Source organism: Vicia villosa, unplaced genomic scaffold (genome assembly GCF_029867415.1).
Source record: "Vicia villosa cultivar HV-30 ecotype Madison, WI unplaced genomic scaffold, Vvil1.0 ctg.000098F_1_1, whole genome shotgun sequence".
Taxonomy (NCBI): Eukaryota; Viridiplantae; Streptophyta; class Magnoliopsida; order Fabales; family Fabaceae; genus Vicia; species Vicia villosa.
Genome location: NW_026705010.1, coordinates 1,282,265 through 1,292,683, shown reverse-complemented (window position 1 = coordinate 1,292,683; position 10,419 = coordinate 1,282,265). Strand labels below are relative to the sequence as shown.

At 40.5% G+C, this 10,419-nt stretch overlaps 1 non-coding gene across 1 annotated transcript; it reads left to right on the top strand.

The window, feature by feature from the left end:
• The first annotated feature begins 9,592 nt into the window (after window positions 1–9,592).
• LOC131624037 (small nucleolar RNA R71) lies at window positions 9,593–9,699 on the top strand. Its single transcript, XR_009290431.1, has one exon. It is a non-coding gene; the product is annotated as a small nucleolar RNA R71 (small nucleolar RNA).
• The last annotated feature ends 720 nt before the right edge of the window (window positions 9,700–10,419 follow it).

Here is a 10,419-nt window from a genome sequence, read left to right as displayed (position 1 = left end):
ATACGATATAAAATCGTGTTATCAAATTCCCCCAGACTTGAACCTTTGCTTGTCCTCAAGCAAAATAAGAAGATAAAGATAAATGAAAACACACTTCCACCACGTCGTTCAGTCATACTTAGCTACATAGTGTTCTTATTCGGAAATAACGAATCTTAGCAATAAACCTATAGTAACAACACTAAACAACTCCCAGTATGCATACCAATCCGAATCATGCCATTATAGCTCGACCTATTTGACTTGTCATCATGTTTCACCCTTTTCATTCGCGCGCAATCACATTAAGCCCATTATCCTGACACGCACATAGCAGAGTAGTCGGTTAGTGACTATGATCCTTCTCATGGAGTTCTGGCACAATATGTGGTATACTCCTTAGCATTCACTTGTAGATTGTGGGGAATCGGACAATAGTCCTTCCTACCAAGTTCATTACCAGATGACTTCTGAACCAATCGACAGTGAGTTTTTAAATTCTTTGTATATGAGATTTGCGACCGTTAGGTTAAATGATCTTGTGAGGATCACCTTACTTAGTAGGCACATTTCTTTTTATGGCTGAACACATAATTATTATGAGGATCATACACTTATATTCATCGACTCTCTGCGTAGTTTGTATCTAAGACGGTGCCGACTGCTAGAATAAACTACTAAGGGTTATTTCAAAACTTAAAGTCGATGGTTTTGGTATAGCGGGTATTCAAATCGGTTACGCATACTCGGGGGTTTTAGAGTGTTGCGACAATAAGGATATTGACTAATTCAGTTTCGGTGCATTGAGTGATTGAGTAGCTTTGTATTTCTCGAACGTGTGGGGTTTGCGTTTATCGTTTAGGAGCAAAAATTTTTTTTTTTTTGTTATGGCTCAAGAAAATGGAAGAAATTGAAATAACTACGGAATTATACATATAAGACTTAAATTCCATAAATATTCTTTATTGAATTAGAAAAACATTACAAGGAAGGGAAATAACTGAAGGGAAAAATAAAACTAAAGGAAATATAAATAATACGACTCCCCCAGACTTAGATGATGCAATGTCCTCAGTGCATAAGAACTACTCCTCATTGTTGCGGTTTCGAGAACTGCTCGCGCCTCTTGTACGAACACGGCGACGTCTATCAGGAGAGTCATTAACACGAATGTCAAGATCATGCAAATATGTGGCAATTTCAGCGTATTGACTTTCGTTCCTAATAGCATAGTCACGGTGCTCCTGTTGCATCTCTCGGATGAGCCTAATTGTTTCAGTTTGGTTTGTCTGCATAGCTTGAACGAGTTGATCTTGGCGTTGAATAGCAGCATACATGGCTTCAAGAGTGATAGGCGGAGGGTTGTTTGGAGGAGGTTGGTTGACATCAGCTTGCCCTTGGTTGAGTTCTTCTTCATTTGCATCCATAGGTTCATTAGGATGTTCTTGTTGGTCATCTTGAGGGTTGTCTTCAATAAGCCTCCAACGTTGAACATAACGGATGTTAATTCTTTCAGGACAAGGAAGGATGACATAGGGAATAGGAACTTTGTTGACGACCAAAGTGTATCGGCCATCATGGCGGGGTGAAACCAAGTGGGAATCGCGGCAGTAAGTGAGATCGAGTGACTGAGCAGGCTTCATGAGATGAGAGAGTGATAGGAGCTCGTCACCAAGTCCTAAAGCACAGGCCAAGGTAGTAATAATGCCTCCAAGCAAGAATGGATTTGTAGCGGGGGCGTTAACTAAACCTTGGATGTGTTGGAACATAAACGGTGCGGCATTGAAACGGATATTGTTAAGCGCACAGTAAAGGAAAAATAATTCATTTTGGTTTACCTTGTGGTTGTTGGATCTCGCAAAAATAATATGCCCCAAGACACGTTGAAAATAACGTATAGCGGGGTTTTGAATGTGAGAAGCATGAAGAGCTCTCCAACCGGTAGGATTTTCTCCAATGAGATGGAACCAAAATTCAAAAGCGAGATCCTCCCAGGATCGACCATTGAGTTCTTGAAAGATTGAGCGGTGAGCAATTGGAGCATGATTAAAATGCAAATATGAAGCTACGACATCTTGATCTAGAGCATATTCACGGTTGAACATCCGGAATTGGATGCTACCGGTTGAGAATGGTTGATTAGAGGGAGTGTCGTAGTTGAAGGAACTCAAAAATTCTAAGACGAGCGGCTCATAAGTAGGTACGGGTTCGGTACAAAGATGGTGGAGGCTAGATTTAGTGAGCAAACGGGTGACACCATCAATGAGACCCAAAGTTTCTAGACACTCGGTGTTCACAAATTTTGTGGGAACAACCGAACGTTCATAGAAAGCAACATATTTTGTTCGTTGAGCGTCATCTCGGAAGATAATGTTTGAAAGGTCGGGAGGTGGTCGCTCGGGACGCTCACTACGGATTAATGAACGTGGAGGCATGGTGAGTATGGAAATGAAAAATAAAAATGTAGTGTAGAAGAGTAGAGAATGGTTTGAAATTCAAATTCAAAATTCAAGAGGGAGAGAAGAATGGTCTGCGTGGTCAAATGCAGACTGCTGGCCTTGGGAGACGCGCGTCTCAGGCAGTCAGTCTGCTGGGGGACAGGGCATGGAGACGGGCGTCTCCTGTCCTTGCATGCTGAGGTCTGGTCCCACAGAGGTGGAGACGTGCGTCTCCTAGCTTAGGGAGGTGATCTCCACGCATGCAGTTGTCAAGACAAGTTCTGACAGATAGCAATAAGTATGGGATACTAGTTCAGAACAATGTCATTTTTTCATACTTTAAACAGCAAAAAAATAGACTGAGTGAGAGATATGCATTCATAAATATATAGCAATCAGACAGCAGAATATTATAACACAGCAGCAGAATATTATAACACAGCAGCAAAATATTATAACACAGCAGCAGTAGTGAATAAAATATTGCATTTAAAATTAAACCAGTACTGAGTGTTAACAGAAGCAGAAAGCAAAAGTGCAGAAAAATGTAAATCTAAACTAGGAATAGAAATTACTAAAACTAGAATAAAAATCTAATAATCTAAACGGTCACATCTAGCCACGTCTATTGTTGTTCTGATTAGACTGAATGTGTTTGAAAACTTCGTCGAACTGAGCATTTACGGTGTCGATAAAATCGAAGAAATGCATTTGCAAAGTGTGTAGCTCGTTGCGCACATGTTGTATATCTTGTTGTAGCGCAGTGATGGCTTGCTCGTGCGTATTCAGATTAGGCATTCTTTGATTCACCGATGCGGTAGATGTAGCGGGTTGTTGTTGCTCGACCTCGACATCAGTCATATCAACAGTGTGATCATCAACGGAATCTTCAGAACGAGTTTCAGGTTCATACTCAGATACAGGTTCATCAATAGGAAGAGGTTCATAATCAGGAATGGGTTCATCAACAGGAAGAGGTTCATAATAACCAGGAGGTGTTTCAGGTTCAGATTCAGATGCAGGCATTTCCTCATCAAAATGTTCATAAGCTTGAGGGGTTTCAGGTGATGGCTCTCTCTCAGGAATCTGACCATAGTAAAGCCAGTTGGTAGGGTTGTGCACACTTGTCCTATGATTCGGTAAGGTGAACTGATACCAAACTTTGTTATCAATGAGCAATTCAAAACGATCAGGTCCAAGATTACCGATGATACCTCGATTAAAGCAGAAATTGATGTCCATAGAGGTATGGGTACCAAAAGGTGTCAATCTAAGCAAAGGCACTCTCATTCCTATGGCATTAGCGATCATAGTGACAAATCCGCCAATCCTAATGGGTGAAACTTCGTCTTGCGTGATGCGCTCGAAGTTTGTTAGCATGAATGCGATGGCATTGACCGGGCGATTCTGAGATGTACAAAACATGATGAACAACTCTTCTCTAGTAACTTCAGTGACATTATCTGGTTTGCCAAAAATATAGTGAGCAAGGATCTTGTGAAAGTAGCGGAAAGCAGGATTGTGGATGTTCTCAGATTGAAATTCATTCTCTTCAGGGTTGTCGTTTCCAGTGATCTTGCCCCAGTATTTTTCCAACTCCCAGTATGGAAGATTTTCTTCAGCTACTTGGGCGTATGCATCAGGTCCATGAGGTAGTTCTAACATTTCAGCAAAATCTCGGATGCAGAAATTAAACTCCATACCAAAGAGTCTAAAGAGAATAACTCCTTTTTTCAGTCCTTCTCCACAGTTTGGAAGATAGGTCAGGGAGCTCAAGAATTCCAGAGTGAGCTTCCGATAAGTGCTAAACTTGCGGAACAAGTGAGAACCAGTCCAACCGATTTGGTTAAGCAGGTGTAGGATGCTTTCTTCGATACCAAGCTTCACCATGGTTGGTTGGTGAGGATAGCAAGTCAACTCCATGTGTCTTCCAGCCAGCTTATTAAATCTTGCTTCTTGTCCTCTACCACGGAACACAACTTCCATATTATCAGCTTCTTGCATCGTAGTTAGTAGTTAAATGAAAAACCTAGAAGTTGAAAATATTAAGATTAAGTTAGAACTAGGCTAGTGTTCATTTTAAAAAAATAAAATTAAATAAAACAAGTTATAATAATAATTATAATTATAAAAAGGAAGTATTTTCTCGAATGAAGAAGGCGGCTATAATTATAATAGTTATTATAAGATGTATGAAAAATAGTAAGAAAATTAAAATCTAGAATAATTAAAAATAGAATAGTTAAATGAAAATTAAAGATTAAAAATTTTAAAAATAAAATAGAATAAAATAAAAAGAATAAATAAATGTGGGTTGTCTCCCACCAAGCGCTTTGTTTAATGTCGTAAGCTCGACGATTTTAAAATAGAAAACTATTTTTTCGAAAGAGCGGGCAGTTCGTCAAGTTTAAAAACTTCGATGTTTTCATCGTATTCGAGATGATGGTAATACTTAAGACGTTGCCCATTTACGACAAAAGGTTTGACGGTTTCTCCTTTGATTTCTATCGCTCCACTCGGAAATATGTTAGTTATTTCGAAAGGGCCAGACCATCTAGATCGTAACTTACCAGGAAATAATTTTAGTCTAGAATTAAATAAGAGCACTTTATCGCCTATGCTAAAATTTTTCCTAGATATACGCTTGTCGTGCCATTTTTTCGTTCGCTCTTTATAGATTTTGGCGTTTTCGTAAGCGTCTTGTCTAAGTTCTTCTAATTCGTTTATGTCTAGAAGTCGTTTCTCACCAGCGGCAGTGTAGTTTAGGTTTAAGTTCTTAATGGCCCAATAGGCTTTATGTTCTAACTCTACTGGTAGGTGGCATGATTTTCCATAAACGAGTTTGAATGGGGTAGTTCCTATTGGAGTTTTGAAAGCTGTTCTATAAGCCCATAAAGCTTCATTTAGCTTGGTTGACCAATCTTTCCTAGATATAGCAACAGTTTTCTCCAATATTTGTTTTATTTCGCGGTTAGATACTTCTACTTGACCGCTTGTTTGTGGATGGTATAGTGTGGCTATTCGATGATTTACTCCATATTTTCGAAGGAGTTTCTCAAGTATTCTTGAAATGAAATGGGAACCACCATCGCTAATTACCAATCTTGGCACACCGAACCTAGGAAAGATGACGTTTTTGAAAAGTTTAATAACTACTCGTGTATCGTTTGTAGGAGAAGCAATAGCTTCTATCCATTTTGAAACGTAATCGACGGCTACGAGTATATATTGATTTCCAAACGATGACGGAAACGGTCCCATGAAGTCTATTCCCCAGACGTCAAATATTTCTACTTCAAGAATGCCTTTTTGAGGCATTTCATCGCGTCTTGAAATGTTTCCAGTTCGTTGGCATCTATCACAGCTTAGTACAGCAAAATGGACGTCTTTCCACAGGTTGGGCCAGAAAAGTCCAGATTGAAGGATTTTGGCGCAGGTTCTAGATGTGCTATGGTGTCCTCCACACGGTGCAGAATGACAATGTGTTATTATGCTTCTTATCTCTTCCTCGGGTACACAACGTCTAAAGATTCCATCGGGGCCTCTTTTGAAAAGGAGTGGGTCGTCCCAATAGTAATGTTTTAGGTCATGGAAGAATTTCTTCTTCTGTTGGTAGCTTAGATCAGGAGGAAGCACACCAGCAGCTAGGTAATTTACGAAATCTGCATACCAAGGTGCGTCAGATCGGGCTAAAGCTATTTCAGCTAATTTCTCGGTTTCAGAGTTTGGACGGTATGGTTCGAATTCATTTGCTTCTAATTGGGCGATGAGTCTTTCATAAGGGAAATCATCGTCAATTGGTACTTGTTCGGGTTTCAGATTTTCCAATCGAGAGAGGTGATCTGCTACGACATTTTCAGTGCCTTTCTTTTCTTTAATTTCCAGGTCGAATTCTTGTAGTAACAAGATCCATCTCAAAAGTCTTGGTTTAGCGTCCTTTTTGGTTAGGAGGTACCTAATGGCGGCGTGGTCAGTGTATATGATTATTTTGGCTCCTACCAGGTAAGAACGGAATTTGTCTAATGCGAATACGACAACTAATAATTCTTTTTCTGTCGTGGCATAATTCATCTGAGCTTCGTCTAGGGTTCTACTCGCATAATATATGACATGTAGTTTCTTATCCTTTCTTTGTCCTAGAACGGCTCCTACAGCATAATCACTTGCGTCACACATTATTTCGAAAGGCTCATTCCAGTCGGGAGGTTGCATAATTGGCGCAGAGATCAATGCTTGTTTAAGCGTTTGAAATGCTTCAGTGCATTTATCGGTGAAAATAAATTCGGCGTCTTTCATGAGTAGTTCAGTTAAGGGTTTGGTTATTTTAGAGAAATCCTTAATGAAGCGTCGGTAAAAACCAGCATGTCCCAGAAAACTTCTTATTTCTCTAACGGTTTTGGGAGGTTGAAGGTTTTCGATAATTTCGATTTTTGCTTTATCAACTTCGATTCCTCTATCGGATACGATGTGTCCAAGTACAATTCCTTGTCGAACCATGAAATGGCATTTTTCCCAATTAAGGACTAGGTTTACGCTTACGCATCGTCTAAGCACCATTTCAAGGTTTTCTAAACATGTTTCAAAACTTCCTCCACAGACAGAGAAGTCGTCCATAAAGACCTCCATTATTCCATCTAGGAAGTCGGCAAATATTGCCATCATGCATCTTTGGAAGGTCGCGGGTGCATTGCAGAGTCCAAAAGGCATTCGTCTATAAGCGAATGTACCATAAGGACAGGTGAATGTGGTCTTCTCTTGGTCGTCAGGGTGGATAGGAATTTGGAAAAATCTGGAGTATCCATCCAGATAACAAAAATGTGAGTGTTTAGCTAGGCGTTCGAGCATTTGATCTATGAAAGGTAAAGGGAAATGGTCTTTTCGGGTAGCTTTATTTAGCTTCCTATAGTCAATGCACATCCTCCATCCAGTTTGGGTACGTTGTGCTACAGATTCTCCTTTTGCGTTAGTGATTACAGTGACTCCTCCTTTCTTTGGTACGACGTGAACAGGGCTAACCCATTTACTATCGGATATAGGATATATTATTCCAGCTTCTAGCAGTTTTTGGATTTCCTTTTTAACCACATCGCTCATAATAGGATTTATTCGCCTTTGATGTTCCCTAGAGGTTTTACTATCGTCTTCGAGCATAATGCGGTGCATACACAGAGAAGGGCTTATACCTTTCAGATCTGATATGTTGTATCCTAAAGCGGTAGGGTATTTTCTTAGGACATTAAGTAATTTTTCAGTCTCGGTTCGTCCTAAGTTGGCGTTCACTATAACTGGTCGGTTTAGTTCTTCGTCTAGAAATTCGTATCTAAGATCGGTAGGAAGTGTCTTTAGCTCTATAGCAGGTTTCTTAGGTCCAGGTATAGGATCAGGGGTTAAAGCTAAGCATTCACTCAGGTGGTTATCTTGATATTCCTCACGCCAGTTGTCATCTTCAAAAATTGGCGGCATAGGAATTCTTAGGATTTCGGTTTCCTTATTTGGTTCGGATTTTATTTCCTTGACACACTCGTCGATTATGTCAGCAGAACAGCATGTGTCAATTATAGAAGGTGCTTTTAGGAATTGGGAAAGGATAAATTCTATTTTCTCTTCTCCTACTTCGAAAGTAAGCTTTCCTCGCTTTACATCTATAATTGCACCAGCGGTCGCTAAAAATGGTCTTCCTAAAATGATCGGTATGTTAGAATCTTCTTGGATATCCATAATGATGAAGTCAGTTGGGATGTAGAATTGACCTACACGAACAGGGATATTCTCTAACATTCCTACAGGGTATTTAACTGAACGGTCTGCTAGTTGAAGAGACATTCTTGTTGCTTTAAGCTCACCTAGATTGAGTTTCTTACAGGTTGAAAGAGGCATCAAACTAACACTAGCTCCTAAATCGCACAAGGCTTTCTCTATGATGGTTTTTCCAATTACGCAGGGTATAGAGAAACTACCAGGGTCTTTCAGTTTTGGAGGCATGTTGTTTTGGATGATAGCGCTACATTCAGCGGTAAGCGTTATAGTTTCGTTATCCTCGAGTTTCTTTTTGTTTGATAAGATTTCTTTTAAGAACTTAGCGTACGAAGGCATCTCAGTTATGGCTTCTGTGAATGGTATGGTTATGTTTAATTGCTTCAGAAGTTCTACAAATCTTTTAAATTGCGCTTCGGTTTTTGATTTGGCTAATCTTTGAGGGTAAGGAATTTGTGGCTTATAAGGTGGTGGTGGAACATAAGGTTTCTCTTTTTCGGGTTCCACTTCGTTATTGTTCTCATCAGTCTTAGCAGTTTGTTCATCAGTTGTTTTCTTTTGGGTTTCCTTTGGCTCTTGTTGTGACATGGGTATGTTTTGGGTTCTAGGATCTATGGGTCCATCGTAATTAGTTCCACTTCGTAGTGTTATCGCGTTCGCATGTCCTTTAGGATTAGGTTGTGGTTGAGCAGGAAACGTGCCAGCAGGGGCAGCAGTAGGTGCTTGTTGTTGAGCTACTTGTGAGATTTGAGTTTCTAACATTTTGTTATGCGTAGCTAAAGCATCTAACATTTTGATTCAGGAAGTCTTTATTGGTTTGTTGTTGGGAAGCTATAAAGTTCTCCATCATGATTTCTAGGTTTGACTTCCTAGGGGTGTTTTGAGCAGCTACAGGCGCTTTTTGGTAGCCAGGTGGTACAGCAGGTGCTTGTCCAGGCGCGTACAACGCATTGTTGTTCTTATAAGAAAAGTTCGGGTGGTTTTTCCATCCAGGGTTGTACGTGTTAGAATAAGGGTTTCCTTGAGCGTAATTTACTTGATCAGATGGGACTCCAGTCAAGAGTTGGCATTCAGCAACTACATGCCCAGTCAATCCACAAATCTCGCAGTTAGGTGCTACAGCGGCAGCGGTGGCTGAAGGAGTGTTGGTCAAATTTTCGATCTTTTGAGTTAAAGCGTCTACTTTAGCGTTAACGCGGTCTATACCACTAATTTCGTACATTCCTCCTTTGGTTTGGGCTTTCTCTAGAGCGGCGCGTTCTCCTCCCCATTGGTAATGGTTTTGTGCCATGTTCTCTATGAGTTTGTATGCTTCATCATGGGGTTTGTCCATTAATGCTCCGCCAGCAGCGGCATCTATAGTCATTTTAGTGTTATATAAGAGACCACCATAAAAGGTATGGATGATCAGCCATGGTTCGAGTCCATGATGAGGGCATATTCTAAGCACGTCCTTGTAACGTTCCCAAGCTTCGAAGAGCGATTCGTTATCTTTCTGGGTAAATCCGTTGATTTGACCTCTAAGCATAGCAGTTTTGCTAGGCGGAAAGTATCTTGCTAAGAATACTCTCTTCAATTCGTCCCACGTAGTTATGGAATTGGAAGGCAGGGATTGAAGCCACGCTCTCGCTCTATCTCTCAAAGAGAAAGGGAAAAGGCGTAATCGAATAGCTTCGGAACTAACGTTGTTGGCTTTGATAGTGTCGGCGTATTGCACGAACACGGATAAATGGAGATTGGGGTCGTCTACAGGGCTTCCAGAGAATTGATTCTGTTGAACAGCTTGGACCAGTGAAGGTTTCAGTTCGAAATTGTTCGCTTCAATCGCAGGTGGTGCGATACTTGAATGCGGTTCAGCGCGTGAAGGAGCGGCATAGTCTCTAAGTGGACGAATAGCAGCCATCTCTAACTTCGGGGTGATTTGATTGATTTGATCAGTAAAAATCAATTCCTGATTAATCGGAATTTCTGCTACTTCGGGAAGGTTGCGAGCTCGACGTTTAACGTTAATGAAACGTTCGATCTCGTTAATTCGTTGTATTAAGTCTCCTCCTTGTGAACGAGTATTTGGCATACAATCGTTCAAAAAGAAAGGGAAGAATTATCCTAGTCTCTACGGTGTAACAGTGAGTTACGATATCGACTTAAATAGTCCCCGGCAACGGCGCCAAAAACTTGATCGCGACTTTACGTGTCTATAAATCTGATAACTGCAAGTGCACAGTCGTGTCGTGTAGTTTTAAAAGAT